The sequence below is a fragment of the Protopterus annectens genome, chromosome 1.part0 (assembly GCF_019279795.1).
Source record: "Protopterus annectens isolate FY-2018-M chromosome 1.part0, PAN1.0, whole genome shotgun sequence".
Lineage (NCBI taxonomy): Eukaryota > Metazoa > Chordata > Ceratodontiformes > Protopteridae > Protopterus > Protopterus annectens.
Window position 1 is genome coordinate 1,753,157,517 of NC_056725.1, and position 13,492 is coordinate 1,753,171,008.

The 13,492-nt window shown below is 40.9% G+C and overlaps 1 long non-coding RNA gene across 1 annotated transcript; it reads left to right on the forward strand.

Annotated features, from left to right (window-relative positions):
- The first annotated feature begins 5,674 nt into the window (after nt 1-5,674).
- LOC122801861 lies at nt 5,675-11,708 on the forward strand. The gene is made up of 2 exons (XR_006364811.1): nt 5,675-5,814; nt 11,676-11,708. It is a non-coding gene; the product is annotated as an uncharacterized LOC122801861 (long non-coding RNA).
- The last annotated feature ends 1,784 nt before the right edge of the window (nt 11,709-13,492 follow it).

Consider the following 13,492-nt stretch of genomic DNA (forward strand, 5'->3'; position numbering starts at 1 on the left):
TTGCTAATCTGTTTCACTTCCTGATTCACTATCCCTACATCATCCAACCTTCTCTCTCTCTCTCATTCTCTTCATTTATCAACCCCTCAAAGTACTCTTTCCATCTGCTCAACACACTCTCCTCGCTTGTGAGAATGTTTCTCTCACTATCCTTTATCACCTTACCTGCTGCACATCTTTCCCAGCTCAGTCCCTCTGTATAGCCAGTTGGTACAGGTCCTTTTCTCCCTCTTTAGTGTCCGACCTTTCTTACAACTCTCCATATGCCTTATCCTTAGCCTTTGCCATCTCTCTCTTTGCCATGCGCCTCATCTCCTTACACTCCTGTCTACTTTCTTCATCTCTCTGACAATCCCACTTCTTTTTTGCCAGCCTCTTCCACTGTATACTCTCCTGTACTTCCTCATTCCACCACCAGGTCTCCTTGTCCTCCTTCCTCTGTCCAGCTGTCACACCAAGCACCTCTCTAGCTGTCTCCCTTATCATCTCTGCTGTAGTTACCCAGCCATTCGGTAACTCTTCACTGCCCCTCAGTGCCTGTTTTAACTCTTCCCTGAACACCACCTCACACTTACCCTTTTTCTACTTCCGCCATTTGATCCTTGGCACTGCTCTCACACTTGTCTTCTTGATCACAAACATCATCCTACAGACCACCATTCTATGCTGCCTAACTACACTTTCCCCTGTCAGCACTTTACAGTCTCCAATCTCTTTCAGACTGGCCCTCCTGCATAGGATATAATCCACCTGTGTGCATCTTCCTCCACTCTTGTATGTCACCCTATGTTCCTCCCTCTTCTTAAAATATGTATTCACCACAGCAATGTCCATCCTTTTCACAAAATCCATTACCATCTGACCTTCTACATTCCTCTCCTTAACACCATACCTGTCTATCACTTCCTCATCCCCTCCGTTCCCTTCACCAACATGCCCATTGAAGTCCACTCCAATCACCAGTCTCTCACCCTTGGATACACTCACCACCCCTTCATCCAACTCACTCCAAAAGTTTTCTTTCTCATCCATCTCACACCCAACTTGCAGAGCGTATGCACTAACAACATTCATCATTACACCATCAATTTCCAGCTTCATAAACATCACTCTATTTGACACTCTTTTCACCTCCAAAACACTCTTGGCATACTGTTGCTTCAGGATAGCCCCTACCCCATTTCTCCTCCCATTCACACTATGATAGAACAATTTAAAACCACCTCCTATACACCTGGCCTTACTCCCTTCCATCTGGTCTCTTGCACACACAATATATCAACCTTCCTTCTCTCCATCATATCAGCTAGCTCTCTACCTATACCAGTCATACTGCCAACATTCAAAGTTCCTACCTTCACTACTACACTCCTAACCTTCCTCCTCTCTTTTTGCTTTCAGGCATGCCTTCCCCCTCTTCTTCTCCTTCGGCCAATAGTATCCCATTTTCTGCCAGCACCCTGTAAGTTTCATGCATTTGAATTTTAAAATTCTATGCTTTTAATACATATATTCATTTTTTGAAAGACTAAAAATGTTATAACATTATAATAGCAACATACATCTAGAACGTGAAACAGAAAAATAAAGATTGATTAAATAAGCATCAATACAACAAAGTGTAAATATAACTTTCTTCAGTTGGACCACCTCTGGGTAATCTTAAGAGCATGAGTCTTAAGTTGTTTGGAATAGGATGCATATGGTATTACTTGAAAGAAAACAGTCCGTAGATGTGTTGCATTGGTATATGAAGAGCTTTTGTAAGTCTTAATTGTATATAAAGGTTAAAAATAAACATTTAAATACATAATTTATTTCTAATGTTAACTGTAACAAAATTAAATATGTAATAAAATTGTTAAATAATTATGTCAAAGTTCAGTTTGGTACAAAAGAAAATACAAATCTTTAGTAGTAATATGTTCTGGCATTCAAAGATCATATATAGTTTAATTTGATATTTTTTTTAGCAAAGAGGTATATGACTTCTTAGTATAATGATATTGTATGATGATACTGCACAGTATCAAAGACGTTCCTAATACATTTTTCTTTTCTTTTTTCTCATCTTTTCCACACTCATCACTACTCTGAACTTTTGATCCTAAGTACTTAAACTCATCCACCTTCGTCAGCTCTACTCCCTGAATCCTCACCATTCCTCTATCCTCCCTCTCATTCACACATATATATCTGTCTTAGTCCTGCTGACCTTCATTCCTCTCCTCTCTAGAGCATATATCCATCTCTCCAGGGTCTCCTCAACCTGGTTCCTACTCTTACTACAGATCACAATGTCATCTGCAAACATCATAGTCCATGGGGCTTCCTGTCTGATCTTGTCTGTCAACCTGTCCATCACCATTGCAAATAAGAAAGGGCTCAGAGCTGATCCTTGATGTAATCCCACCTCCACCTTAAATGCATATATCACTCCCACTGCAGACTTCACCACTGTCACACTACCCATGTACATATCCTGTACCACACTTACATACTTCTCTGCCACTCCTGACTTCCTCATACAATACCACCACAACTCCTCTCTAGGCACCCTATCATATGCTTTCTCCAAGTCCAAAAAGACACAATGCAACTCCTTCTGACTTTCTCTATATTTCTCCATCAACACTCTCAGAGCAAACATCGCATCCATAGTACTCTTTCCCAGCATGAAACCATACTGCTGATCACTAATCATCACCTCCCTTCTTAACCTAGCTTCCACTACTCTTTCAAATAACTTCAAGCTGTGACTGATCAGTTTTATCCCTCTGTAGTTACTACAGCTCTGCACATCACCCTTATTCTTAAAATAGGTACCAAAACACTTTTTCTCCACTCCTTGGCATCCTCTGACTTTCCAAGATTTCATTAAACAATCTGGTTAAAAAACCCACTGCCATTTCTTCTAAGCACCTCCATGCTTCCACTGGTATGTCATTTGGACCAACAGTCTTTCCATTCTTCATCCTCTTTATAGCTGTCCTGACTTCCTCCTTGCTAATCTGTTTCACTTCCTGATTCACTATCCCTACATCATCCAACCTTCTCTCTCTCTCTCATTCTCTTCATTTATCAACCCCTCAAAGTACTCTTTCCATCTGCTCAACACACTCTCCTCGCTTGTGAGAATGTTTCTCTCACTATCCTTTATCACCCTTACCTGCTGCACATCTTTCCCAGCTCAGTCCCTCTGTATAGCCAGTTGGTACAGGTCCTTTTCTCTCTCTTTAGTGTCCGACCTTTCTTACAACTCTCCATATGCCTTATCCTTAGCCTTCGCCATCTCTCTCTTTGCCATGCGCCTCATCTCCTTACACTCCTGTCTACTTTCTTCATCTCTCTGACAATCCCACTTCTTTTTTGCCAGCCTCTTCCTCTGTATACTCTCCTGTACTTCCTCATTCCACCACCAGGTCTCCTTGTCCTCCTTCCTCTGTCCAGCTGTCACACCAAGCACCTCTCTAGCTGTCTCCCTTATCATCTCTGCTGTAGTTACCCAGCCATTCGGTAACTCTTCACTGCCCCTCAGTGCCTGTTTTAACTCTTCCCTGAACACCACCTCACACTCACCCTTTTTCTACTTCCGCCATTTGATCCTTGGCACTGCTCTCACACTTGTCTTCTTGATCACAAACATCATCCTACAGACCACCATTCTATGCTGCCTAACTACACTTTCCCCTGTCAGCACTTTACAGTCTCCAATCTCTTTCAGACTGGCCCTCCTGCATAGGATATAATCCACCTGTGTGCATCTTCCTCCACTCTTGTATGTCACCCTATGTTCCTCCCTCTTCTTAAAATATGTATTCACCACAGCAATGTCCATCCTTTTCACAAAATCCATTACCATCTGACCTTCTACATTCGTCTCCTTAACACCATACCTGTCCATCACTTCCTCATCCCCTCCGTTCCCTTCACCAACATGCCCATTGAAGTCCGCTCCAATCACCAGTCTCTCACCCTTGGATACACTCACCACAACTTCATCCAACTCACTCCAAAATTTTTCTTTCTCATCCATCTCACACCCAACTTGCAGAGCATATGCACTAACAACATTCATCATTACACCATCAATTTCCAGCTTCATAAACATCACTCTATTTGACACTCTTTTCACCTCCAAAACACTCTTGGCATACTGTTGCTTCAGGATAGCCCCTACCCCATTTCTCCTCCCATTCACACTATGATAGAACAATTTAAAACCACCTCCTATACACCTGGCCTTACTCCCTTTCCATCTGGTCTCTTGCACACACAATATATCAACCTTCCTTCTCTCCATCATATCAGCTAGCTCTCTACCTATACCAGTCATACTGCCAACATTCAAAGTTCCTACCTTCACTACTACACTCCTAACCTTCCTCCTCTCTTTTTGCTTTCAGGCATGCCTTCCCCCTCTTCTTCTCCTTCGGCCAATAGTATCCCATTTTCTGCCAGCACCCTGTAAGTTTCATGCATCTGAATTTTAAAATTCTATGCTTTTAATACATATATTCATTTTTTGAAAGACTAAAAATGTTATAACATTATAATAGCAACATACATCTAGAACGTGAAACAGAAAAATAGATTGATTAAATAAGCGTCGATACGACAAAGTGTAAATATAACTTTCTTCAGTTGGACCACCTCTGGGTAATCTTAAGAGCATGAGTCTTAAGTTGTTTGGAATAGGATGCATATGGTATTACTTGAAAGAAAACAGTCCGTAGATATGTTGCATTGGTATATGAAGAGCTTTTATAAGTCTTAATTGTATATAAAGGTTAAAAATAAACATTTAAGTACATAATTTATTTCTAATGTTAACTGTAACAAAATTAAATATGTAATAAAATTGTTAAATAATTATGTCAAAGTTCAGTTTGGTACAAAAGAAAATATAAATCTTTAGTAGTAATATGTTCTGGCATTCAAAGATCATATATAGTTTAATTTGATATTTTTTTTAGCAAAGAGGTATATGACGTCTTAGTATAATGATATTGTATGATGATACTGCACAGTATCAAAGATGTTCCTAATACCGATCACTGTTGAAGTAGCATAAGCTATATGGGTTCCATCCTGCAAGAATATAACAGCTGTCCATCTTCCAAAGCTTCAGGGCACCTTTCACACACGCAAACCTTTAATCAGCTTGAGCTGACAGTTTGGGTGCCAACTTGGGAAAAGCACTAGACTCTCTATACCCTTTCCTAGCTTTTATTTGGTAATTTCACCAGAAATTTTTTTGTAGCACAAGTTTTACCAGTTCAGAACTGCATTTTTGACTTTTCCCCAAACTGTTTTTTTTTTTTTCGGGGAGGGGGGGGTCTGGTTAGTTTAAAATTGCAGTAACATACCAGGAAGCATGTCCATTCAAGTTAAAAAGGTATTTTGGTTGTAAGGATGCTTTCACTATAGCTGCGCATACCAGTTGTGCATAAAGCATCCATGCCTTCTCAGTTCCACAGTTGGTCAAATGCTAGCAGTCACAGCTGCAAGTAAGGAAGTTTTACTGAGACTGTATGTTATTTCTGTTTAACAATGTATTTTCCGGCAAGCTTTTGTTCTAACAATGTATTTTGTGTTACAGGAGAATAAAATTACTTCAAACTGGAGATGTTCATTTTTGTTTCTATTCACAAGGTACAATGCAAACGTTGTGGATGATTTCTTCCAAAGTGTGCTTAGCTCAAATCAGGTAGTGCCTCCAGCAGTAAAATATTTATTTGATTTCCTTGATGAGCAAGCAGAAAAGCATGGCATTGTAGATGAAGACACAATACACATATAGAAAACAAACAGGTAGTAAAGAATTTATTGTCTTTCAAATGTCATTTTGGAGGCAGAAAATAGCATTGGTCATAATTTTAAACCTCTGTAACTCCTGTTTACATTTTACCCCTGCCCTACCTTCTCACATATTTACTTTATATTTCACCCCTGCCCTACCTTCTCACGTATTTACCTTATGCTTCACCCCTGCCCTACCTTCTCACATATTTATCTTATGTTTCACCCCTGCTCTACCTTCTCACGTACTTATGTTTCACCCCTGCCCAAGCTTCTCACGTACTTATGTTTCACTCCTGCCCTACTTTCTCACATACGTACCTTATATTTCACCCATGCCCTCCTTTCTCACATATTTATCTTATGTTTCACCTCTACCCTACCTACTCATGTACTTACCTTGCATTTCATCCCTGCCCTACCTTCCCACATGCTTTCCTTACGTTTCACCCCTCCCTTACCTCCTCATGTACTTGTTACTGTGCACCCCTCCCTTACCTTCTCATGTAGTTGCCTTACATTTCACCTCTGCCCTACCGCACTCCTATTCTTCATCCTTCTTTCTCTGCCCTCCTCTCTACTCACTGCTCCCCCTTCTACTCCAGTCTGTAGTCCTATTTCCTTTTTCACTACTTAGTCTAATTGCATATTACTCACTCAGGTGTTCTGCCTCCCCTCTACCTGATGTACTGTTACATAACCTTCACATTGCTTAATTTTTGTAGTGTACTTTTCTGAGCTAATCAAGATCTGCTTTATTTTCTAAACATTGTAATCTATTTAAGTCAATGTATCCTACTTTTACTTTAAACATTTTATACCATACTACTCAATAGGCTTTATGAAGTGTCATGTGCGTAACTTGTGTTGTTCAGTAAACATTGCTTAATTGTTTCTGGAGCTCTTCTCCCCGGGCCTCTGCTGAAAATGGGTTTTTCACCCAGTTGGACTATCCCAGTAAACAAATGTTAAATAAATAATCTAAATTGTTGGATGCTTTTTCCACTGCATCGAAGGTTCCTGATTCTCAGCCTCCTGCTCCCAAAAACCTGATAGGTTTTATAAGGTGCCCAAGGATTGTAAATTTCTTTATAAATGTCCTTCTGCTGACCTTTCTGTGTTGTCTGTGGTGTGTGACAAGCCCTCTAAGTTACTGCCTTCTCCTAACTTGCTTCTCGGTGATAAGGACAGTATAGCGATGAAAGGGTGGAGTAAGAAGGTATATAATTCTGCATCTCGGCTTTCAGAGCTGTTAATTATCAGATCCATATGTCCAGATATATTTTGGCCTTTTTTTTCTCGGGCCTGTCAGGTTATTTCTGACCTTTTTGTTTGTGAAGGGAAATCCTCTGGACACACTTTACCGAGTACTACTTCCCAGGTGGCTCGCCACTCTTTCAAATGCAGTTATGATAGAGCAGATGTCTCTTCTAGGGCTGCTGTCTTTGGTTCTGTGATGAGGAGATATTATTGGCTTCAGCTTCAACCATTGCCTGATTGTATCAAGGCTAAATTGATGGAGGATCCTCTAGATAACACGCATCTGCTTGGTGCTGCTGCTACTGACTTGTTTAAGTCACTACAGGAAAAGGGTAATGCCTTGAAAGAGCTGAAACATTTGTGTCTCTCCTGTGCCAAAATTCCAATAGAATTATCCTAATAAGCCAGCATTTGTTCGCAGACAGTCTCACTCACCTCAAAAGGGTAAGAAAGGTGGTAGAAGGGCCCCTCCTGCTAAAGGTACCCAGATCCCCTCTACTCAAGTTCTCCTTTTCCTGACAAACCAGGTGCTGTCTGACTATCCTGTTCTTCTCGGTCATACTCCTCTTTCTCTGTCCTTTCCTGTTTGGTTACAGATAACTTGGAATTCCTGGGTTCTATCCATCATTTGCCTAGGTTTCTACATGGTCTGGAAGTCTCTTCCGCCTTTCATGGGCAATCTGTAGCCTGCTCAGGAACAGTTAACCTTTTTGTCAGAGGTGCTTCCTGGTCTTTTAGCCCAGGGAAATATTCAGAAGGTTCCAGTTTCTCAAAAGGGAAAAGGATTTTAGTCCAAGATACTTTTGGTCCCCAGGAAAGAAGGCACTTGGAGACCCATTCTGAATATCTCTAACTTAAACACATTTCTGAAGGTTCCCTCCTTTCGGATGCTGTCCCTTATCATCTTGTTCCCTCTGCTGCTCCCTCTGGATTTTCTTGTATCTGTTTACCTCAAGGATGCTTGTCATATCCATAGTCATCCCCTTTTCAGGAAGTTTTTAAGTTTCTCTGTTGCTTCCTGGCATTTTCAGTTCTCTGCTTTATCCTTTGGTCTTTCTACTGCCCCAAGGGCATTCACCAAATGCCTCACCCCTGGTATTGCTTTTTGCAGACTTAAAGGGGCTCAGGTCGTCCCTTACCTTGATGACCTGATCTTCCAAGCTTCCTCTCCAGAGATTCTTCTGCATCATCTTCATTTCATCATTTCCCTCCTCTAAAGTCTGGGGTTCACTATAAATTTTCAGAAATTGTTTCTGACTTCATCTCAGGACCATGTGTTTCTGGAATGCAGGATGCAGATGGTCCCAATGCTAGCATCCCTGCCTCTGCCTCCTCCCAAGGCATTAACACTCCTTCTTTCTCTGATTTCTGTTACAGCCAGGGAATTTCTGTGAGCACTGGGTTTTATGGCCTTCAATATTCCAGTGCCCCCTCTGCCCAAACTCCACATGAGGAAGTTTTAGTGGTTTCTAAAGTCGGTTTGGCTTCAGCATTATCATCCCCTAGAATTTTCAGTTTCTGTTCTTCCATGACTCAAGTTAGAACTTCAGTGGTTGTTTTGGCAGTTGTCCCTCAACCCGAGGCTGCCTTTGTGTCCTCTGCTCCCCCCCTCTCAGGAGCTGCTCACAGACACTTCAGACGTGGGCTGGGGCATTTCCTTCAGCTCCCTAAATGTGAAGAGCCTTTGTTCATCTCAACAACAGAAAAAGCACATCAATATCAAGGAGGTGAGAGCTCTTCCCTTGGCACTTCAAGCTTTTCATCACTCCAGGGCCTCTCAAGGTGCTTACAAACAATACCACAGTGATGTGGTATGTCAGCAAACAAGGGGGGCAAAGTCCTGTCTCCTTTGCAGGCTAGCTGTTCTGGTTTGGGAACTAGCTATCCCGTATCAGGTTTACCCTTCAGGCAGTTTACATTTCCTTGGATCAGAACATAGTGGCAGACTCTCTGAGCAGGTCCATAACACAATATCATGAGTGGATGCTTCACAGGGATGTGTTTCTGGACATTGTCCACCAGTTGGGTACTTCTCAAATAGATCTTTTGGCCTCCACTCTGAACAGACAACTTCCTCTTATTTTTGTGTCCTTTCCAGGTCCTTTTGTCTGGAAAGTGAACACCCTGTCTTTTTTCATCAAAGGGGATGTTTCTTTATGCTGCCCCCTCCCTTCCTGTCTTTGCAAAAGCCCTGCACAAAATACAGCAGGATGCACGCAAAATCTTGCTGGTGACTCCCTTTTGGCCATGTCAGCGTTGCTTCCCTCTTCTGTATTTAGCCAAGGGCAGTCATCACAAGTTACCTCACATGGCGGATCTACTCATACAAGATAAGGGATCTGTCATCCATCCCTACCTATCCACACTTCAACTGACACTGTGGTAGATAGGATTTTGATTCCCTACAGGCATCTTTTTTTTTTCTTAGGATGAACTTAGATGCCTGCTGGAGGCCAGGAAGGTCACTACTGGAAAATTCTACTTATCCAAATGGAAGAGGTTTTGTATTTGGTGTCTTTCTTGTAACCTGGATCCACTTTCTGTGTATGTTCCTTTGGTTCTGTCTTATTTGTGTGAATTACTTGTTGCTGGGTTGGCCTTTTCTTCTGTGAAGGCCCACTTGTCAGCTATTTCTGCTTGTCTGCTTTTATTCCCTCCCTTAGCTTCTAGGTTTGAGGCTAAACATATTTTAAAAGGCATCTTTCATATTAGACTTCCCAGGAAACCTGTTCCTCCTCTCTGGGATCTTAATTTTGTTTTAGAAATATTGACCCAGGCTCCTTTTTAGCCTGTTTCTTCAGCTTCCCTGCAACATTGTTCTTGGAAGACTGTACTTTTGTTGGCCCTTACTTCTGCCAGACAGGTGTCTGAGCTACATGCCTTTATGGCTTGTCCTTCTTTTTTAGTGTTCCCTAAGGACAAGGGTGTCCCTTCGTGTTAATCCTTCATTTATGAGCTGTCTCTTAATCAGTCTATTCATTTGCCTACCTTTTCCCTTCTCCACAATCTGGTAGTGAGAAGGTGTTGCAGACCTTGGATGTACATAGCTCAGATTTTATTTGGCTATGACCAAGGCTGTTCGTATATCTGATCAATGTTTTATTTCTTTTCATTGTAGATCCTTAGAATTGGCTGTTTCCTAGCAAACTGTTTCTTCTTGGAAATTTAAAGCCATTTCTTTTTGTTACTATTTTCATGGTAAGAATCTTTCTTCTTCTTCTGCTAAGGCTCATTCTACTAAGGTTATGGCTTCTTCTGGTGCTTTCTTCAAGAGTTTAGATGCTTACTCTTGAGGCAGCTATCTGACTTCTGTGCATACTTTTACCAAGCATTATAAGTTGGCTATGATATCCAGAACTAGGTATTGTTTTGCATGGGCTCCTTGAGAGGCTCTACTGTTCCTGCCTCCTCCCTTTCTTCTACCTGAACTTTGGCACTCTCCCTATTGTAAGGAATACTGCAAAAGTGAAATGGAAGGACATAGAACAGTTGTGTTAAATATTACCATAATGATTGATGTTCTTCTCTTCACTGTTGCAGTATTCACTCCCCTCCCCCTCCACCCCTGGTTCTTTTCCCTATTGGATGGATTTGTTTGTTTCTTTCTGGTCCTTAAGCTGGCATTCCTACTGGCTCCATCAGCTCCAAGGATGGTACGTCCAGATGTCACCTTTATGCCCTACACTGTACGCACAACATAGCCTATGCAACCTAAAGGCTTTGGTATACTAGCCAAACATCAGGCTATCCCTAATGTGAGGAATGCAACAATGAACAGAAGGGCATCTACCATTATGGTAAGCTATTACACAACTGTACTTTATTGCTGATGATTATTCTGTTCTTTGACATTATAGTGCTGCTTCTGTACCGAACACTGTCGTTATTGCCGATGTGTATTCTGTTCTTTGGCATTATAGCGCTGCTCCTGTACTGAACACTGTTGTTATTGCTGATGTGTATTTTGTTCTTTGGCATTATAGTGCTGCTCCTTTACCGAATACTGTCGTTATTGCTGATGTGTATTCTGCTCTTTGGCATTATAGTGCTGCTCCTGTACCGAACACTGTTGTTATTGCTGATGTGTATTCTGTTCTTTGTCATTATAGCGCTGCTCCTGTACCGAACACTGTTGTTATTGCTTATGTGTATTCTGTTCTTTGGCATTACAGCGCTGCTCCTGTACCAAACACTGTCGTTATTGCTGATGTGTATTCTGTTCTTTGGCATTATAGCACTGTTCCTGTACCAAACACTGTTGTTATTGCTGATGTGTATTCTGTTCTTTGGCATTATAGTGCTGCTCCTGTACCGAACACTGTCGTTATTGCTGATGTGCATTCTGTTCTTTGGCATTATAGCGCTGCTCCTGTACCAAATACTGTCGTTATTGCTGATGTGTATTCTGTTCTTTGGCATTATAGCGCTGCTCCTGTACTAAACACTGTTGTTATTGCCGATGTGTATTCTGTTCTTTGGCATTATAGCGCTGCTCCTGTACCAAACACTGTTGTTATTGCTGATGTGTATTCTGTTCTTTGGCATTATAGCGCTGCTCCTGTACTGAACACTGTTGTTATTGCTGATGTGTATTCTGTTCTTTGGCATTATAGCTTACCACTGAGGTTCTGGGTTAACATCTTGAAGAACCCCCACTTCATCTTCAATGTTCACGTGCATGAAGAAGTCGATGCATCGCTTTCAGTTATTGCACAGACCTTCATGGATGCCTGCACAAGAACAGAGCACAAACACAGCCGAGTAAGTTTTTTTCTCAAGTTTGACCAGCCTTGCATAATCATACCTTCTAGAAGTTGCTGCCACCTGCCTGTAATTGGTAATGTCAATTTGTGCTAGTGAACATACAGAGATAACCATTTGCTTTTTAGCACAGACAAAGCATATATTTTGAGAACAAACTGACTGCAGAAACACAGTAAACATTGGTCGAATGGCATGACATAATTTATCTAGGCTAAGCAGCCAATGTCTGTTTTACTTTTATTCCCAAGCTGATTTCTAATGAAGAAATTCTCTGCTTGCATTAATATTCCTATGATGATTTTCAAAGAAAGAGTCTAGGGTTCCATTTTACAGTAATGCCGTAAATGTATATCAGTTTGGGTTCCTCATTTTGAAGTATTCATCTCTACTTTATTGTTACTGCCTTAGCATTTTCACTTCCAAGCATTTGCTTATCCTATTTCTCATGACTGGCTGGGTAAATACAGTCTTGTCTTTTTTTTTTTTTCTTCTGCACCATTTCATTTCTTTTCATCAAAAAAACAGGCAGTTTCCACCACATTTTACTCTCCAGTAGGCCCTGTTTTACTCTTTCTTAGTAATGAAGAAATGCAGCTGATATCTTTTTCTCACAGGATCCTTAAAGCTGTTTATTTCTTTTGAACTTGTGTTGTATTAACATAGGTATGCATCTTTTGTCTGGTGCTTAAATAGTGCATAAAGTGAAAATAACCATTTATAGATTTGTGTTTACAGGTAAAGATTCCTTTAACTATGTAGTTTGCCATTTTCTCATAATGGCTGGATAAGCTACATATTATACTTGCTTTCTTCCACATGCTTTTTAAAATGTAGCCTATGGATTTATCCAGTATATATTTGAATTGCTTTATGGTTTAACGCCTTACTATATTTTCTGAATACTGTTCCTTTTATTCACGATCCTTTCACCAATGTCAGTCATGGTTTGGCCTGTTTATAAACCAGATGATCGCCCTTCACAGGGTTAACACCTCTTTTGTGCTCTCTTTCAACAGGTGGCAGGTACCTGAGGTGAAGGCAGTATACTATTTAGATATATATGAGAATAGTTACTTTCCAACCCGAGGCGTCCTGACTTTTATAGTGCCTAGGACTGTTCTTTAAACTGACACCTTTCCCACCTCCCCAGGATTTTAATTTGAAGGGGGAGGGGGGTCTACTCCAATAGACTAAACCACTGCAGTCTAAAGCCAGATACATTCCCTTTTCTTCTCCCAGCTCTTCATTGGAAGAGCAATAAAAAAAACAAAAGTCCTGTTTCTAAACTAGATTTGCACCCCACTGCCTCAGGTCTTAATCAGAAGAACAAAAAAATAAATAAATAAGAAAAAAATGGTCTGCTCCACAGATATAATATCTTTCCTCCAGTTAAAAAAAAATAAAAAGGTGTGCTTTCTTATTCTGGCATTCCAAGCCAGATACATACCCTCACTGGACCAGCTCTTCAACAGAAGAGCCAAAAGTAAGTAAGTCAATAAATAAATAAAATTAGGAAAAAAACTAGCATTTGTTGCATTTTAAACTTTAGCAAGCCAGTTTGTAGCTACAGTTTACTCCACATACACATACACGGTGCTAATGTACTGAACTCATTTTCTGTACTGGCATTCAGAAATGCAGTAAGGGCACTTCAGGATTGCACCCT